The following is a 20,463-nucleotide window of genomic DNA, read 5'->3' as shown; positions in this document are numbered from 1 at the left end:
ATTTTGCCTTCCCCTCAGGAGTCCCTATCCACGCATGGCAATAGTTGGGGCAGAGCTCCCTGCTGTTCACTTGGCACTTCACACTTGAAGACCATCCTTTCCAGCCTTAAGGCCTTCTGTGGATGTCACTGCCCTCCTGCTCATGTGCCACATGTGGACATTTAAGGGAATCTAGTACAAAACAAGTTTTGCAAAGTGCTGTGTTTCTAGCAAGAGGATGACAGGCCCATTAGACGTAGCCATCTGACTGGTTTTGGAGGGAGAGAAAAAGCTCACATGAGGAGAAGCCAGAAAAAGAGAAAGAAAGAAAAATAAAGAAAGAAAAGAAAAGAAAAGAAAAGAAAAGAAAAGAAAAGGAGAGGAGAGGAGAAGAGAAGAGAGGAGAGGAGAAAAGGAAGAAAAGAAAAGAGGACCAAGGCAAATGCTTAAGAAACACAATTTAAGAATCTTAAGTCAGATCTTTCTATCACAGGGTTGTGGTGGCACAAAACATTCTCTATACATGTCCCTGCCTAACCACAATTTAAGTACAGTGTTTTGTAAATAACGGGTGCCAACACAGTCAATACATATCCACTGCCTTCCCTAGGATAGGCAAGGTGAGAACCAAACAGGAGTCATATGGGGCCCTCCCCTGAAGAAATTTGTCTGGTAAATGCTTGATGACTTACATAGAAAGTTTTAGAAATCAGTTCTAGTTTATCAAAACTCCATAGTACTTTATCGGTCCCATTCTTAGGGAGCAGCTTCTCCGAAGCTTGCAGCTGACATCCCTTGCCAGAGATGCCAGGCAATTGTGAAGGGCTCACTCCTGTGTCCCTCATAAGAGTGCCAAACACACAGTGCATACTCAATACAGATTGTGCACTCTAATGAGAGTGTACATCTACAAAACTAAGAGGAACCGATGTAGCACAGCCACAGCCTGTACTTAATATGCAGTGACTCTCAGGCAGAGGAAGGAGGTTTGGTGCTCCAGGTCACACAGCCAGCAAGGTGGTCAGAAAAAGGACTCTGGTCCTTAACTTCTTGCTTTCCATATCCTCTCCTTCCAAGGAAATTAGATCCCAAGCTGGAAGAGGGATTTGTCCAAACCATAAGGACAGTAGAAATGTAAAAAAAGTCCCATCCTTGTCTCTTTTGACATTGAATTTTTTTTTGAGACAGGGTCTTGCTATATTGCCCAGGCTGCAGTGCAGTGGCATCATCATAGCTCACGGCAGCCTCAACTTCCTGGGCTCAAGCAATCCTCCTGCCTCATTCAGCTTCCTGAGTAGCTAGGACTATAAGTGTGCACCAACACGCCCAGCTAGTTTTTGTACTTTTTGTAGAGACAGGGGTCACACTAGGTTGCACAGGCTAGGCTTGAACTTCAGGTCTCAAACAGTCCTCCTGTCTTGGCCTCCCAAAGTGCTGGGATTATAGGTGTGAGCCACCATGCCCAGCCTCTGCCCACTCTTCTGGTTCTTTGTTCCTGAAGTCTCCTTCCCCCTCTATGGTGTTAGTCAAGCGGAAGATGCTGGCAGAAAGGTCTGCAGCTGCAGCAGCAGCAAAGGTTAACCTCCCATGGAGGGAAGGGAGCAGCAACTGTCAGGGAGTGCTTGGCAGTCCGCAAGGCAGGCACATGAAGAAAAGGGGATTGGTCCAGTGCAAACTGCGTAACGGCTGAGCCAAGGAAATGCAGTCTGTTTCCTCCTGGCCGGTTCAGCCAGATCAGCCCCCACTCCTACTGAAGCACTAGACTTCAGCTGTTGAGATTTGAACAAGTCCCTTTTCCACCCAAACTTGGAACCGATTAAGACAGTCACAAGAGTCAGGCAGATGGAGATGAGACGCCACCCGTATTACTCATAAAGGCTGGGTGGGGAGATAGGCTGTAGGTGTACAGCGAGAGTGAGCTTTCTAATACTAAATCCCAGAATCAGGCAGACTCACCCGCCCAGTCACAGGCCGCTCTGGAGGCCTGCAGGCCCCCCGCAGAGGCAAAGGTAAGTGGTGCTGGAGCAGAGCCTGATAGGTGCTCTCTGCTGGCTGGCCAGGCCCATGACAGGGAGGAACTGAGCCACAACACTTCCCACTACGAAACTCATCGCTCTATTAAGTCACCCATCTTCTCCTGGGAGGGGTGAGTCAAAGGATACGGAAAGTCCCGAAGATTACTGTAATAGAAGGCCCTGCTACATGGAAGCAACATCATGAGTGGTAAGCAAGCCCTCCCCCAACGTGAGTCAAGACAAACCAAGCTGCATGTAACGGCGGAGGTTGTCTGAAAGGCTCAGGAAATAACGCTCTTTACTGGGCACGGTGGCCCATACCTGGAATCTCAGCACTTTGGGAGGCTGAGGTGGGAGGATGGGTTGCACCCAGGAGTTCAAGACCAGCCCGGGCAATGTGGCAAGATTCCATCTCTGTAATACACAAATAATAAAGAAGAAAATGGCCAGGCATGGTGGTTCATGCCCGTAATCCCAACACTTTGGGAGGCTAAGGTGGGCAGATCACTTCAGGTCAGGAGTTCAAGACCAGCCTAGCTAAACACAGTGAAACTCTGTCTCTAATAAAAATACAAAAATTAGCCTGGTGTCATGGTGCACGCCTATAATCCCAGCTACTCGGGAGGCTGAGGTGCCAGAATCACTTGAACCCGGGAGGTAGAGGTTGCAGTAAGCAGAGATCGTACCACTGCTCTCCAGCCTGGGTGACAGAGCAAGACTCTCACTCAAAAAAAAAAAAAAAGAAAGAAAAAAATAAAATGATGCTCTTCTTTTTCCCTAATCTTCTTCCTCTTCCCACAAACCATGCTCCTGACTTTCCGGTACTCACTCTCCTTACAGCTGCCCCTCTGTAATTTGGGTCATGGCACTCTTGCATGAGGGAGAGGAGTAACAACTAAACCGGAAGTTTTTACTTCAGTGATGGTTGAAGCGGCACATTCCACAAGGTAGAGAATGAAGAAGTGATACAGGAGTGGGGGCAGGGAAGTGCTGGGAGGAGAAGGGTGGGGTCTCTGGCGAGGGATCCACCCTCAGGTCTGTGTCCACGCACCTAGGTGAGAACAGGCGCTCCTGTTTTTGCACCCAAATGTTGCATTTTCCAAGATGACCCTGGCCCGCCATGCCCCCATTCTGTGCCTATAAAAACCCCAAGACCCTAGTGGGCAGAGACACAAGCAGCTGGCCGTCAGGAGGAGCACACCGGCAGAACACACGGGCAGGCACCAGCAGACCCTGGCAGGTCATCCACCGGCGGAACAACACAGAAGCCAAGGGGAATTTGGCCGGGGTGGCTGGAGTTGAGTCTGGCTACTGAGCAGCAGACTCCAGGGAAAACCACCTTCCCACTCTGTCTCCCCATCCATCTGCTGAGAGCTACTTCCACCATTCAGTAAAACCTTGCACTCATTCTCCATGTATTTTTGTATGTGGGATAAAATTCAAAACACTTAACTGTGCCCACATGTGATCCAATTTTTCTGATATACTAAGGCAAGAACCCCAAGACGAAAAGCCCTCTGTCCTTGCAATAAAGCAGAGGGTCTAATTGAGCTGGTTAACACAAGCCGCCCACAGATAGCGAAACTAAAAGAGCACACTGGAACACACGCCCCACTGGGGCTTCAGGAGCTGTAAACATTCCCCCTAGAGGCCGCCCTGGGGTCACAGCCCCACAACCCGCTCATCTGCCTGCTCCCCCTAGAGGTTTGAGCAGCAGGGCACTGAAGAAGCGAGTCACACCCCCATGGCATGCTCTGTGAGGGGGACGAGGAAACTTTTCCCATTTCAGACGGAGGAGCAGGTCAGATTGGTGTACTGGCTAAGGAGGACTGTCTCCTAACCTCTTCCTTTTCTTCCCAAAAGAATGCAGAACACAAGCAAAAATAATCTAAAATCATTTCATATTGCTGTTCAGAGCCAGAGGGGAATTCTGGTATAATATCAAATATATTTGGTGCTCCTGAAACTCTTGGAATAATTTCCTGAGTTACAGGAGTATATTTTGTTATTCATAATAAGCCCCTTTGGACCACACCTGAGTTTATGCTAATGAGGTGACTTAGGGTAGAGCCCCTGGAGAGCCTCAGGATGGGGTCTGTCACCAGAATAACCAAGTGATCAAAGGGCTGGAACTTGCAGCTCTCTCTGCAGATCCCTGGGAAAGAGAGGAGAAGAAGCTGGAGGTAAAGTTCTATAAAACCTGTTATACAATAAGATTTGAAAGCTTTAGGTTTGTGGAGCTTGTGGACATGGTTGGAGAGTGGAGCCCGAGGGCATGGAAGCTCCATGCTTCTTCTCACATACCTATGTGACTCTTCCATCCAGGCTGGAGTGCAGTGGTGCAATCTTGGCTTGCTGCTGCAACCTCTGCCTCCCGGGTTTAAGCAATTCTCCTGCCTCAGCCTCCCAAGTGACTGGGATTACAGGCACCCACCACCACGCTTGGTTAATTTTTGTTTATATTTTTAGTAAAGACGGGGTTTTCATCATGTGGGCCAGGCAGGTCTTGAACTCCTGACCTCAGGTGATCCGCCCGCCTTGGCCTCCCAAAGTGCTGGGATTACAGGCGTGAACCACCTCACTCAGGCTGTGATATCCTTTATAATAAAGTGATAAACGAGTTTTCCTCAGTTTTGTAAGCCATCCTGGCAAATTAATCAAACCCAAAGAGGGATAAGGAGAGCCATGATTTACAGTCAGCAGTTCAGAAGTACAGGTGATGGCCCCGCCTGGTGGTTAATGCGTGTAATCCCAGCCCTTTGGGAGGCCAAGGTGGGAGGATCACTTGAACCCAGGAGTTCAAGACCAGCCTGGGCGACATGGCAAAACCCCATCTCTACAAAAACTACAAAAATTAGCTGGGCATGGTGGCATATGCCTGTAGTCCCAGCTACTTGAGAGGCTGATGTGGGAGGATCGCTTGAGCCCAGGAGTTCAAGACTACAGCGAGCCATGATTGCAACACTGTACTCCAGTCTGGGCTACAGAATGAAACCCTGTCTCAAAAAAAAAAAAGAAAAAGAAAAACAGAAGTATAGGTGACCATTGGAGGTTGGCATGTGAGGATGTGAGGTGGGAAGCAGTCTTGTGGGACTGAGTCCATCATCTGTGGCTAATTGAACTGAAGTAGAGGACGCCCGGCAGGGCTGTGCTGGAGTGTTGTTTGGTGTGTGTGGATCTCCTCACCTCAGCCCCACTCACACATCTCATCATGGAAGTGTGCAGTGTTGAATGAGAGTAGACAGAGGAATAAAAGTTTGTTTTTTCCTCCCAAGGAATCAAATGAGTCAACCCTAGAGCACACTTCAGGATTTCCAAAGCTCAGTCTTCCCCTGTAATCTTCACTTGTGCGTTCATTCTATAAACATTTTCACGGAGCACCTACAAAGAAGGAGGCCCTATACTAGGCGCTGGGGACACATTGCAGCCCTCGTGAAATTTTTTTCAATCCATGAGTCAAACAAGAATCTGCTGAGCATCTATTACGCACCCCACCGTGCCCGGTACTCAGTGAACCCCTCTGAGACTTGCCCCCTCCAGTCTGCAACAGTAAAGCACCTGAAAGCCTGGTTTCCTTTACTTTGAGGAGAGATTTCTTCTTCACAGATTGCCTGGGGGTGGCAGACAGTTTAGGAAAACAATATACATGGCTGATCCTAGAAATTAAATGACGTGTCTCTCATGGAAGATTGCACAAATTCTGAAGAAGGGTTGGTGAGCATTACCCTTAAATAGGTAAAACCATTCTAAAAAATAACACCTTAGTGGCTTTAAAAACGTTAAAGGGGTGAAACTCTGCATCCCACTCTTTATGGGGGCGCAACTGCTGACCCCACCATGGCTCTTAGAGAGATAGATCTGTACATTTTTAGATACATAGAAAGAATTCTTTCTGCCTGAGCTTCTTCAGAGCATTGTACATTTTTATAAAATTGTAAAACAACACAGCAGGCAAAAGAATAAAAGCTTTTTCCCCCCTTTAGTCTCAATATAACTGTGTACGAAGGGCGGAGAGCCAAAAAGTTCACGTTCAGAAACTCAGGTGCTATTTGTAGCTCCCTAATAACCAAAACTTTTTTTGGCCATCTACTCATCCATTCATTTTGTTATCTCCAAACCTCAAAACCCTGAGGGTAGGCACGTAGTAGGTGCTTAGTGAGGACTTATTGAATGAACAGATAAATGAATGAATAGATGGCTAAATGAATGAACGAAATATCCAGAGATCAGTCCATAGTAGATCCACCTTCCCACAAGCACAGAGTAACTTCGGGAGTGGGCATCAGAAACTCTTATTTACACCCCACTGGAGACTGGAAGCAGAGAAGTTCTTGTGTGCTGATCCTTAAGGGGAAGAAATTGAAGAGAGAAATACAATGGACTCATTCAAAAAGACTGCTGAATCCAAGAACTAGAGAACTGGAGAAACGTGCGATTCAATCTATTACCCACCCTCAGGTCAGTAATTACCTGTTAAGCTTGGTGAGGTGGTGTATAAGGCAGGAGGTCAGCCTGGGCAACACAGTGAGATCCTATCTCTAAAAAATAAAAATAAATAAATATATATATATATATATATATTTTTTTTTTTTACAAATTTTCATTACAAATATTCATTGAGCTTTTACTATGTGCCAGGAGCTATGTCTACCAAGGTTAATAAGATCACACACTCCTATTCCTCCAGCTTACATCCCACCATCTTTTCTCTGACCAACTGCTCATTCCTGCTTTCATTTTCCTGTCTATGAATTTAGAGTCCTTAGTTCAACATTACGCTAACCACTCCCTTGCAAATGTCTTCCACTCCCTTGCCCTCTCCCCCTGCTGCACGCACGTAACAAACCTTTGCTTATGAATGAAATCTGAGACCCAACTCCTCTATGCCAACTCAGCATTGCTGGAGAAAGTCACACAACTGCGCCAACTGATGTCATTTATAATACATGACCCAAACTGATCCCTCTCCCAGTTATCTGATTTCAGTAAATGGCACCATGGCCCACCCAAATATTTAAACCAGAAATCACTCTTGAAATTCCCTTTTACCTCATGCCCAATGTTCAAACCATCACCAAGGTATTGATACTATGTCCAACATAAATCTGAGGCCCACCTGTTCTCTCCATCTTCATCTGCCACCACCTTGTCCAGGTCTCTAATACCTCTCACCTGCACCACTGAAATGGACTCTGAATTGGTCTGCTGGTTTGTTCACTGAAAGAATGAAAGAGAAGTATTAACTTCTAAACTGGATTATGTTTGCAGCAGACACTATCTGCCATGTATCTTTACCTTTACCACTTCAGTATTCACTAACCTGACTTCCAACACCAGAACCCATATTTCTTTGCCAGAAGATTTTCCCTGGTAAAGAAGCTGTTTTGTCTACCCCTTGCAGCAGGCTAGAAATACCTGCTTGTGCCTCACAAGACATTTTCTTGTCCCTCAGACCTCAAGCAATGGCTTACAGGATTGGGTGGATAAATACTCCAGTTCTGGGCCAGTTGCAGTGGCTCACACCTATAATCCCAACACTTTGGGAGGCTGAGGTGGGAAGACGACTTCAGGTCAGAGTTTGAAATTTGCTTGGGAAACATAGCAAGACTCTGTCTCTGGAAAAAAAAAAAAAAAAAATTAGCAAGGCGTGGTGCCCATCTGGGGTCCTAGCTATTGGGGAAGCTGAGATGGAAGGATCACTTGAGCCCAGGAGTTCCAGGCTGAGGTTAGCTATCATCATGCCACTGCACTGTAGTCTGGGCAACAGAGCCAGACCCTGTCTCTAAAATAAACAAAATAATTAATAAATAAATATATATTAGATGAGTGCAGTGGTTCATACCTGTAATCCCAGCACTGTGGGAGGCCGAGGTGGGCAGATCACTTGAGGTCAGGAGTTCAAGACCAGCCTGGCAAACATGGCAAAACCCCATTTCTACTAAAAATACAAAATTTAGCTGGACATGGTGGCACGTGCCTGTAACCCCAGCTGCTCAGGAGGTTGAGGCACAAGAATCACTTGAACCCTGGAGGCAGAGGTTGCAGTGAGCCAAGATTGTGCCACTGCTCTCCAGCCTGGGCAGCAGAGTGAAACTGCATCTCAAAAAAACAAATAGTAAATAAATAATAAATAAATAAATATCCGAGTTCTCTCAAACTCAAGTGGGATAACTTGAGAGGTACATTCAACAGTGGTTCCCAGAGCTCTTCAGAGGGATTAAGCTTCAGTTGTCCACAGTGATAATTTGATTTATAACTCATCCTTTGTTGGATTTCTTCCCCCTCTTGCCTCAATTTCCCACTCTTCTATTGATGCTTCCTTACACCACCTCCCAAACAGACTACTTTGATGTGGTCTTCTTCTAGGAGAAACCAGACGAAACCACTCTCTCTTTATACAGTCCTAACCACGGCATATTTATCCTTTAGGATAAAATTCAAAACACTTAACTTTTCTCCAGAACATCCCATATGCTACTCCTACATTCCTGCTTTAACTCCCTTTCCCACAACACTGGTTATGGGTTCCATATTGCCTCTTTTATTTTTTTCCCCCCAAAGCAGGTTCTTGCTCCAGCACCCGAGCTAAAGTGCAATGGCATGATCATAGCTCACTGCAGCCTCAACCTCTTAACCTCAATGAATCCTCCCACTTCAACCTCCTGAGTAGCTGGGACTACCAGATGAGCACCACCATGCCTGTCTAGTTTTTGTATTTTTGTATGTAGAGACGGGGTTTCACCATGTTGCCCAGGCTGGTCTCGAACTCCTGAGCTCAAACAGTCCTCCCGCCTTAGCCTCCCAAAGTGCTAGGATTACAGGCGTAAGCCACCACATCCAGCCTGCCTACTTTCAATCCTTTGAACATTCTCAGCCCTCTGCCACCTCAAGGCCTTTGCACACCCCATTCCCTGGGCCTGGATCACCCTTGCCCAGCTCTTCACATGCTGGTTTGGCCCTCTTCCTCCAAGTCTCAGTTCAAATGTCCTTTCTCAGAAAGAATTAGTAAAGGCCTTCCTTTATTAATTCATCTAGTTTTTCCTGTTATTCTCTTCCTTTATTGGCTTCATGGCACTTACTACAACTTGTAATCCTGTTTGTGAGTTTGCTTAAGGTTTGTCTCCCAACTAGCCTGGAAGCTCCAAGGAAACAGAAATCTTAGCTTTCTTAACAAGGACATGGCAGAGGACCTAGCATATTGGAAGCCACCAATGCCAATTTTATTTTTAAGATCAAACAAAGGCATGGTTCATAACCTCAAGGGGGGTTCACAGTACAATGGAAGAAATTTGTGTACAAACATGTAATTTCCATGGAGTTAAATTGCCGTGGAGAGAAGGCGCTAATGGATCACAAAGCTCACAGTGTCGGATAAAAGAAATGACACCTCATTTTATTGATCCAATAGTCTTTAAGTCCCATGAGGTACTGTGAACCCCCAAAATCTGAGACAGATCTCAGTTAATTTAGGAAGTATATTTTGCCAAAGTTAAGGACGCATGTCAGTGACATAGCCTCAGGAGGTGCTGACATGTGCCCAGGGTAGTTGGAGCACAGCCTGGTTGCCTTCTGCCATGAATGTAAGCTCCCTGAGGCCTCCCCAGAAGCTGATGCCGCCATGCTTCCCATACAGCCTGCAGAGCCATGAGCCAATTAAACCTCATTTCTTTATAAATTACCCAGTCTCAAGTATTTATTTATAGCAGTTTGAGAACAGACTAACACAGATGTAGAGTTACTTTAAAAGAGCTTTACTACACAAACCATAACTACTCTCTCACCCACATTTATGTAAGTGCGCAGAAGCATAACACTCTGTTGTCCCACAATTCCCACCCCACTGCAAATATTCAGACCATGTTCCTCCCTTGGCATAAAAAGTCAGCAAATAGTTCCTTCCTTTTCTCCCCCTCTAACCCAACGTGGGACTAGTGCTAATGATTATTATGACAAGTATGTCAACTGATCACAACTTCACAGAATTGTATACTCAAAGAATCATAGGATTACAAAGAGCCGAATGAGATTTGTCTGATTATAAATTTAATAAAGGTAAAAATTATATGCCCAACTTGAGAGGAAATCCTTATTATTTTTTCCCTCCCCTACCAAAGAAAGTTAACAGAGGTAAGCATCCATTTAGGTCCTTCCTTTTTAAATTTGCTTAATAAAAATTTTCAACACAGAGAAGTAGAGAGAGCTGGGCACAGTGACTCACATCTGTAATCCCAGCACTTTGGGAGGCTGAGGTGGGAGGATCCTTTGAGCCCAGGAGTTCGAGACCAGCCTGGGCAACATGGTTGAGACCCCATCTCTGGAGAAAAAGAAAAAAATTAGCCAGAATGGTGACACACAACTGTGGTTCCAGCTACTCAGCAGACTGAGGTGGAAGGATTGCTTAAGCCAGAGACGTTATGGCTGCAGTGAGCCACGATCACTCCAGCCTGGGCAACACAGCGAGACCCTGTCTCAAATAAAGAGAAATAGAATAATATCATGAAACCATCACTCCTGTATCCATCACTCATCTTCAACAATCACAAGGACCAATTTTATTTCATCTCTAACCTCCCTTCCTGCCCCCATACATTTAACCCCCTACACCTTGACACTTTGGGATATATTTTTAAAATTTCAGATATCACAGATATCATGTCATTTCATCTATAAATACCTCATCTGTAATACATATCTCTTAAATTTTTTTTTTAACATTACTACAATCTAAATTTTTTAAATCTCTTAATGTCATCAAATATCCCTATGTACTTATTTCCCTATGTAAACCAAAAATAAAATTCTAAGGCCTCCCAACCATCCAAATGGACCCCTCCTCCCAACCAAGGGCATTTCAAAGTTAACCCGAAAAACTAATTCAGGCCATAATGGAAGAGGGGGTCAAATATGTCTCATTATATCCTCCAGCATTAATATCAAAACAGAGCTTAAGTCTGAAAAGAAACATTTACAATCTACTCTCTCTGAAGCCTGCTACGTGGAGGCTTCAGCTGCATGATAAAACCTTGGTTTCCACAACCCTTTATCATAACTCAGATATTCCTTTCTATTGACAATAACTCTTTCAACCAATTGCCAATTAGAAAATTCTAAAATCTAGGCTGGGCGTGGTGGCTCACACCTGTAATCCCAGCACTTTGGAGGCCCAGGTGGGTGGATCACTTGAGGTCAGGAGTTTGAGACCAGCTTGGCCAACATGGTGAAAACCCATCTCTACTAAAAATACAAACAAACAAAAAAAATTAGCGGGGTGTGGTGGCGCATGCCTGTGATCTTAGCTACTCAGGAGGCTGAGGTGTGAGGATTGCTTGAACTCGGGAGGCAGAGGCTGCAGTAAGCCAAGACTGCACCACTGCACTCCAGCCTAGGCAACAGAGCGAGACTCCATCTCAAAAATAAATAAATAAAATCTACTTCTGACCTGGAAGCCCCCCTACTTTGAGTTCTCTTGCCCTTCCAGGTCAAACCAATGTAAATCTTCACATGCATTGATGGATGTATCGTGTTTCCCTAAATGCATAAAAGCTAGCTGTACCCCGACCACCATGGGCACGTGTCCTCAGGACCTCCCGAGGCTGTGTCATGGGCGTGTTCTTAATTTTGGCAAAATAAACTTTGTAAATCAACTGATAACCTGTCTCAGATACTTTTGGGTTCACATCTAATTGTCTCATGTTGTGTGTGTTTGTTTTATAGTTGGCTTGTTCAAATCAGGATCCAAACAAGGTCTACACTTACATTTGGTTGATAAGCCTCTTATATCTGTTTTAATTTATGGCTTTTGCTTCCATTTGCCATGGCTCCCCACCCACCACACCCTGTACCAGGATTACATTTTGAGATAATCTTTCCAAGCCTTGTGAACACACAGTTTTCCAGTTTCAACTGACTCATCTCTCCTGCTAAACAGATAAAAACCTAATAGACAACCTTCTTTTTATTTAAATTTTTTTTTTTTTTTTTTTTTTTTTTTTTTGCTGAGAAAGTGTCTCGCCATGTTGGCCAGGCTAGTCTTGAACTCATGGCCTCAAGCAATCCTCTCTCCTCAGCCTCCCAAAGCACTGGGATTATAGGCGTGAGCCAACATGCCTGGCCTAGACTCCCTTCTTTAAGATATAACTTTCAGAGGTATGCTTGGATTTAGGTCCATGTTAAAGTATTAACATCTATCAATGAAAGATAGTCTGATTATACCTTATACTGGAGGAGATAAGAGTCAATTTCACACAACAGTTGCTATAACACTTTTTAAAAACTCTACTATCAGGGGATGTTTCACAAAAGTCAACAAATATTTTGCTCCATTGACGGTGCCTTTGCCATAGTTTTTAAATAATAAATAGGAAATGAGAAAATGTTTCAGTGGCAATACACATCAGTTACTTCCTGATGATGGTACCCTTTCTCCCTAGACCTCCTTAAGGTTACTTTCGTATTCTTCTCTCTACGAAGTGGCAAAAACTAATAGCTTCACAGGAAGAATCTCACTGAGACCTCTTGCCAAGTTTCCCCAAAGCTGAGTCGTATCTGTGGAGAATTGGTGTGAAGTGAAAACACAGGGGGTAACAGATATCTGTGAATTTATTTGGGTCAACTTGACTGTTAACTGCAGGCTTTGACGGAAATGCTGTGAGCCCTCCTCCCCGGTCTGGTTTCCTTGCGTAGGACCCAGGAGGAAGCACATTCTCAAGGTCTGTTTACTCTTCAAACCTGGTTCCCCTGGGCTTGCACCTCACCCCTGCACTTAACACCTGAACAGGCAAAGTTTTGCACTGTAAACTTGGAGGTGTGAGTCTCATTATTGGTTTTCCTATCGTGCTTGCCTGGGATTTGTCCAGCACTAGAGCAGGCAAGAGTTCAAAGCAGCCTTGATGGTACCTTTTCATGGCTTGAGTCAATTAGCAAGGGATTCCAAGCTGGCCTGGAAGTCCTGGCTACCAGAAAGTCCCCGGAGCAACAGTTGGAATAAAAATAATAAACACAACTACAGAGTAATTTGTGAAAATGCCAAGTACAGCGCAAACACACTGACTCTTGTAAACCTTGACATGAACTTGGAGAGGTGGGGCCCAGCATGCCTTCAGGATGGCAGAGACGGGAGGCTGCTGCCTTCCTGCCAATTCTCCAGCCTTTCCAAATCTTCCTAACACCTTGTTCCATCATCCAACCAAACTCTCCTACACCACTCACTCTACCTGACCAGACATCTGGGTCATCCCGTCTTTCATCTAAGCAGGCCCTCTCTCCACACTACGCCTTTCTTCCACAAATGAAAATGTTGCATGTATAAGGTAAGCCCAGAGCCTGCGATTCTAACAGCCCGTTAAAAACAGCAGCTTTAAAAAGAGGGCCTGCTAAATAGCTCTTCAAGCCTCTAATGACTCCCAGAACCTAAATAAGTCAATATTAAACTTCCAGGCTCTACAATTTATCCTTTTCTCGTCTCCTTCCTCCCATTAAATGGTTCGGGATATACGCACCACTGTTTACAAAAAAGCAAATACTTCTCTTAAGATAAATGGACTTCTCTAAGCTCACAGCTGTGTAAGCTACAAAAAGCTACAGAAGTGATTGATAAACCACCACAGCTTAGTTTATACAGACACAATTAAAGCTAAGGACAGCCCAAATCACATTTTGTTAGTACTGTATATATTGAAATAAGGACTGTTTTAGGATCCCCACACTTGACCATATTAGGAAGGTGAGGAAAAAATAATCTAAATTGGAAAGGGGGAAATAAAGGAAGATTTGATTTTATTTCATATACATTTGCAATTTTTTAACTTTATTATTATTATTATTATTGAGACAGGGTCTCACTCTGTCGTCCAGGCTAGAGTACAATGGCATGATCTTAGCAACACTGCAACCTCTGCCTTCCAGGTTCAAGCAATTCTCCTGCCTCAGCCACCCGAGTAGCTGGAATTACAGGCATGCCGTGCCAGCCTACATTTTCAATTTTTTTTTTTTTTATCCTCATTGCAGTCCAGGCACAGTGGGTCACACCCGTAATCCCAGCACTTTAGGAGGCCGAGGTGGGTGAATCACCTGAGGTCAGGAGTTCAATAGCAGCCTGACCAATATGGTGAAACCCCATCTCTACTAAAAATACAAAAATTAGCCGGGCATGATGGCACATGTCTGTAGTCCCGGGTACTCAGGAGGCTGAGGCAGGAGAATCACTCGAACCTGGAAGGCAGAGGTTGCAGTGAGCTAAGATCGTGCCACTGCACTCCAGTCTGGGCAACAGAGTGAGACTCCATCTCAAAAAATAAATAAATAGGCCGGGCGCAGTGGCTCACGCCTGTAATCCCTGCACTTTGGGAGGCCGAGGCGGGCGGATCACGAGGTCAGTAGATCGAGACCATCCTGGCTAACACGGTGAAACCCCGTCTCTACTAAAATACAAAAAATTAGCCGGGCACGGTGGCGGGCGCCTGTAGTCCCAGCTACTCGGGAGGCTGAGGCAGGAGAATCGCGCGAATCCGGGAGGCGGAGCTTGCAGTGAGCCGAGATGGTGCCACTGCACTCCAGCCTGGGCGACAGAGTGAAGACTCCGCCTCAAAAAATAAATAAATAAATAAATAAAAATAAATAAATAAATAAATAAATGAATAAATAAATAAAAAATCCTCATTGTGGTTCTGCTGGGGGCAGGCCAGGGGACAGGAAAAAAGGTAGCAACCAACAAGAGACATAGATGGCACTTCCAGGGGATCTGGTGATGTTCCCCATTTCTGAACTGGGATTCTTTTGTTTGTTGTATAGAGTCGAGGTCTCACTGTGTTGCCCAGACTGCTCTTGAACTCCTGGGCTCAAGCCATCCTCCTGTCTCAGCCTCCTAAAGTGCTGGGATTACAAGCATGAGCCTCCGCGTCTGGCCAAGGATCATTCTTGGTTTTCTGCCTTAGATAAGCTCCCAAAATACCACTTTCCCCCTTTCCTTCACCTCCCCCAAGTCTGTCTCAGTTGGGCTGGGGTGGGATGCAGCTATCTGCTTTTATAAAAGTCATATAATTCACAGGTTCTTGGGATTTGGAAAAATTAATAATAATAATAATAATAATAAAAGTCATATGAGATAACTTCTGAGCAGTTGGTTTAGGAACACACTAAGATACAGTGACTTCTTAGAGGCCTCCATAAGAAATACTTAAAAATAAACTTTTGCAATATAAATGTATTTATTACCACTACACTGAACACTTAAAAATGGTAAAGATGGTAAATTATATATGTATATTTTACTTCAATAAAAATAAATTTTAAAAAGTTAAAAAAGTTAAAAACTGTTCTGTGAAAAAAAAAATAATAAACTCTACTCTAAATGTATTTGGGTGTTATAAACGCAGACCTCTGGATTCCACCTCAGCCCAACTGAGGTGGACTTGGGGGAGGGAAGGGAAAGGGGGAAACTGGTATTTCTCTAGTTTATCTGAGACAGAAAACCAAGAATAATCCTTGGCCAAATGCAGTAGCTCATGCCTGTAATCCCAGCTCTTTGGGAGGCTGAGGCAGGAGGATCACTTGAGTCCAAGAGTTGAAGACCAGCCTGAGCAACAAAGCAAGACCCCATCTTTACAAAAATAAAATGAAATAAAAAAAATTAGCCGGGCATGTTGGGGCATGCCTGTAATCCCAGCTACATGGGAGACTGAAGCAGGAGGATCCCCTGAGCCCAGAAGGTTGAGGCTGCAGTGAGCTATGATTGTGCCACTGCACTCCAGCCAAGGCAAAAGAGTGAGACAAGACCCAATATCTTAAAAAAAAAAACAAAAAAAACAAAAAAAAAAACCACCTTCCTCTCACACACACTGCCCATATCCAGACAGGCAACAGATTCATCCCATGGCCTAGCCTCTAGCCGCTGCCTCTCTTTCTTGATCTCCTAATATGTGTTCTGATTTTATTCTTGCCCTCTGCCTATTTGCCCTCCATATGGTTTCCAGAATAATATTTCAAAAACACAAACATGACTATTTAATAAAGAGCTCCCTTTACTAGCCTCCTAACACACACATCAAAATACACACAATTAAGCCCAGCTCCTTAGCAAGGTCTGCAGCCCTGCCTCTCCACCTTCCTCTCCCCTGAGTGTGCTCATCATCCTCACATCTGTAGCCTGCTTTCTGGTTCCCAAACACATCATGTTCTTCTGCAGCTTTTTGCCTTTGCTAATTTTGTCTCCTCTGCCTGGAAGGCCCATACATTCCCTTCTCCCCCTGGCAGAGTTCTACTCAAATGTCAGGCTAAGGCCACATCAAACGTCACCTCATCTGCCTTCCTTTCCTGCTGGAAGTTCCTTCCCTTGCTATCTGTCACCACTAGAATGAATAGAATGAATATATTACGTCTGTTTTTATGAAGAACTTCTCTACTAGATTATCATCCCCTAAAGAAATGGATCAATACCTTCTTCTCTATGAAGTTCTAAAACCTTACATAGTTTCTGATTGTATATTAGGTGCTCAATCAATGTTTCATCCACTGAATTTAATCAACTCTAACAAAAGAAAACCAAAAAAATCTATTACTTGGGCTGCACGCAGTGGCTCATGCCTGTAATCCCAACACTGGAAGGCTGAGGCAGGCAAATCACGTTGAGGTCAGGAGTTCAAGACCAGCCTGGCCAACATGGCAAAAATTCATCTCTACTAAAAATACAAAAATTAGCCAGGAGTGGTGTCGTGTGCCTGTAATCCCAGCTACTTGGGAGCCTGAGGCAGGAGAATGGCTTGAACCCAGGAGGTGGAGGTTGCAGTGAGCCGAGGTTGCAGTGAGCCAAGATTGCACCATTGCACTCCAGCCTGGGTGACAGAGAGAGATTCTGTCTCAAAAAATAAATAAAATAAAATAAAATCTATTACTTGGCTCTTCAGTCTTGGGCTCTCTTACCTAAACTGCTTCCTTTCAGTTCCCTTTCAATTATGGTGAACACTGGTCATTTCTGGCCTACGAAGATGCTGCTGCAGAGGCCATCCTTCTTTGCTAAGCCTCTTCTCATTGGCCAGGCTTGGGCCTGAGCAGCTAACACCGGTGCCAGCAACTATAATTACACACTTCTCCTGTTAACAGCAGCCATGACCCAGCGGCAAGGTGAGCACAGGAACTGGAAAGTGCTCCATCTTTGCCAGTTGTTAGACCCTTCTTCTGTCACCTTCTGAAGCACCAGGCAGCAGATAGAATTACCTCACCCAGAGCAGACATGTCTTATAGGATACTTAACTCCCTCCAAGCCAAACCACATTTTCTTCCAAACCTCACCTTCTCAGAGGTTGCTTTTCCAGCCTGAGATGTAGAGAATCATCTTGGAATGATTTGGGTTCTATGGGTAATCACACTGACTCAGTGGCTGGGCACAGCTTGGGGAGGCCCATGGCTGAAAACAGGTTCAGGTGGACAAGCACTGGGTCCATAGACAGCATTTCAAAAAATTAAGATGATGAACAGCTTTCGAATTATAGCATGTTCACATTTGAAAAGGACATCTAATAAATATCAAGTATCATAGAAGCAATTTAGAGATCAACAAGTCCACACCCTCATTTTACAGATGAGGAAACTGAGACTGAGACAAAGGGGGTGACTTGCCCAAGGTCACCCAGCTATTTGGCACTGAGCCTCATTCTATTCAGCGTTCTTTCCAGCTTCCACACTTAAGCCTGGGGACTCACTGGCAAAAACGAAATCCAGTGTTCCCCAGCATCTCTACCCAGTCCCTCTCTCATCTACTCACTTGTCTTTAAGAAGGTTGCACTTCTGGTCCCACAGCCTGTTTATTTAAACTGCACATTAGACCCCTCAGCAAATGCACAGGATGTCCCCTCTCCTACACACTTGGAAGCTTCCACTTAAGCCACGGTTTCTATACCTGCACCAGCCCACCCAAAGTGATTTTTTAAATTACAGAATTCTGGCCCTCTATATTAGTATTTTCCATTTCAGCAGATCTGGGATGGAGCTCAAGCAAGCATTTTTTTTTTTTTTTTAAACTCCTCCACTAAGTCTCCTGTGACTCAAAATTTCAGGACCACTAAACCAGCTGCCCTTTTCAGGTCCTTCCTGACTTAGAGATCTATGCTTCTACAGAATATGGAATCCCCCAACTGAGATTCACTGGTGTTCCATTATTTCTGATATTTCTTTAAAAAGGATAAAATCAGAAGTATGAGTTTGTTATCCAAACTTAAAGCAAGAAAACGGGCATCCAGAGAGAATGTGAAAGTTACTCAAGGTCACCGACAGACTGCCTCCATCGGCAGTAGGCGTTTTAACTCAAAGACCACGAGGTGATGCTGTCCTATAGAATAAGCAGCAAAATAAAAAGAAGACCTGTGACCCTGAATGACTCAGCCATTGCCCTGCAAGGTGAAAGTCAATTAATGTCTGTGCACCATCTCTCCATCCATGACATGACAGCGATAATGTTTGCCTCCATTTCAGGCAACAGAGATGCTTATGAAACACTGAAAGGATAAAAGTGTTATGGGAAGACACAACTGCCTTTTTAAAATAACTCAGATGTGATATTCCCCCTTAAGTGGCCACATTGAGTAAAGTTTCCATTTAGATCCAGCATGGTCATATGAAATATGAGAGCACTGACATCTTAAACCCCTGTTCGTATAACTTAGGCTATGGCTAACCTCACTCAGTATGGCTACTTTAATTTATAATTTATAAAAATCAGCCTAACACCAAGATACAACTTTCTTAGGTCACTAGATTCTTAGTCTCCAGCAAATCCAAAATCCTATTATGAACTTTGCAAAAAGGGGGGTGCCTCCATGGGAAAAATCATAAACTTTTTCAACTATGAACACTGGACTCTAGGGGCTGGAAACCAAAGAGCTGGCTGAGGATCCTTGCTCAGTGACCCAAAGAATGTCCCTGGAATCATCACACACCCCTAAGAAAACCTTTATTTTAGCTTCATACACTGTCTTGTCCCAAATCCCACCAATTTATGAGCAAACAGAAACAGTGCTGTTCAACAGAATGCCTTAGGTAGGATTGAAAGCTCAAGAAAGCCTTGAATACAATTCCACTGAGTGATATGAGATTTCAGTGGCTACCATCTCCTGGGACTGCAGCTTCTACAATGCTAAGGCTGTTTTGCAATTGATCATGTTCTTCCACCTCCATGCATGTAAAGCTCATACTCAGAGTTCCCTCTGGTCGTCAGGATGGGAAGCTCTCACTGATCTTCACTTACATACAGTGGGAAGCCCCAGAGACAGCAGTATAGAAAAAAGAGGCATCTGAAAAAATGGAGCACTGGGACAGAGCAGAGAGAAGTGGACACACAAGTTGAACAAGCTCATGGGCAAATACCAGAGAACCAATTGCAAAAACAGAGAAGGAGAGAAGAGGAAGAGAAAGGAGAATAAGGTATCTATTTTCGAGATAGATGGTAAGTACAAGAAATAGTTCTCAATTCCAGATTGCTTTGAGCTGAGGCAGTAGGAATAGAGGTAAAGGGTGATGGGTGACAGCTACAAGGAAGAGAAAAGTCATGCCATCCTATGCACTGACTGTACCAAGGCAGTGCTGGGACCAAGAAAGCTATAGCTGTCAGGCCTGGGTAAGTTCAGGCTGACCTGGCAGACTGAAATCACACAGCAGTGTGGCTGCACACGAGGTACCCGATATTCTAGTTTCCAAGCCCACAGGGAATACAGGGCCACAGCCTGTCCTAGGCCAGTCTTGGGGGAGGACAGAGAACTCCCAGTGGGCAAAATACATGAGTTTTTTCCCCCACCAAATGGACTGGAAGCTTCAGCAGATCCCAATTCTGCTCAACCTACTATGTGAACTCCAAAGAAGGTTTTCTAGAACAGGCACATAGAACAAGTCTCATCAGAGTGGTAAAACCAGATAATGTGCCTGTGCTCTCTGGAGAGCCTCGGAGGCTCTGGGAGGAACTTGAGGCTTGTGGGGGAAGCCACAGGTACCCACTTGTCCTAGGCGGCTTGGGCTACTATAAGACATGACAGACTGGGTGACTTGAAAAACAGAAATTTATTGCTTATGGTTCTGAAGGTTAAAAGTACAAGATCAAGGCACCACCAACTAATTCTGTTCATGGAGAGGAACCTCGTCCTGATTTGCAGCCAGTGATATCCTCACATGACAGAGAGAGATCCTTCTCATGTCTCTTCTTACAAAGGCACTAATCCCATTCATGAGGGCTCCACCCTCATGACCTAATCAATTCCCAGAGGCCCCACCTCCAAATATCACACTGGGGATTAGGGTTTCAACAGGAATTGGGGGCAATGGGGGAGATGACTGAACAAATATTCAGTCCATAGTATCACCAGTATTTTTCTCTTTTGTCTTACAACGAAAGATGTCAACCTACAAAAAGGTGTAACAAACCAGTTTCCACCATGCAGATTTAACAAATGTTAATATTTTGCCCTATTACCTTTGCATCTTTATTCTA

General features: G+C 44.6%; 1 long non-coding RNA gene across 6 annotated transcripts in view; it reads right to left on the bottom strand.

The window, feature by feature from the left end:
• The window catches only part of LOC126937484 (uncharacterized), a 201,959-nt gene that overhangs the window by 140,436 nt on the left and 41,060 nt on the right, over positions 1 to 20,463 (bottom strand). For 5 of the 6 annotated variants that reach the window (XR_007719746.1, XR_007719741.1, XR_007719742.1 and 2 more), the window contains exons 2-4: positions 7,466 to 7,609; positions 7,111 to 7,211; positions 6,465 to 6,532 (exon numbers count right to left, since the gene is read on the bottom strand). This is a non-coding gene — a long non-coding RNA (uncharacterized LOC126937484). The remainder of the gene's footprint in view (positions 1 to 6,464; positions 6,533 to 7,110; positions 7,212 to 7,465; positions 7,610 to 20,463) is intronic. The other variant, XR_007719745.1, reaches the window with a different exon arrangement.

Source organism: Macaca thibetana, chromosome 15 (genome assembly GCF_024542745.1).
Source record: "Macaca thibetana thibetana isolate TM-01 chromosome 15, ASM2454274v1, whole genome shotgun sequence".
Lineage (NCBI taxonomy): Eukaryota > Metazoa > Chordata > Mammalia > Primates > Cercopithecidae > Macaca > Macaca thibetana.
Note: the sequence above shows the minus strand (reverse complement) of the source record. Positions and strands in the feature narration are given on the sequence as shown.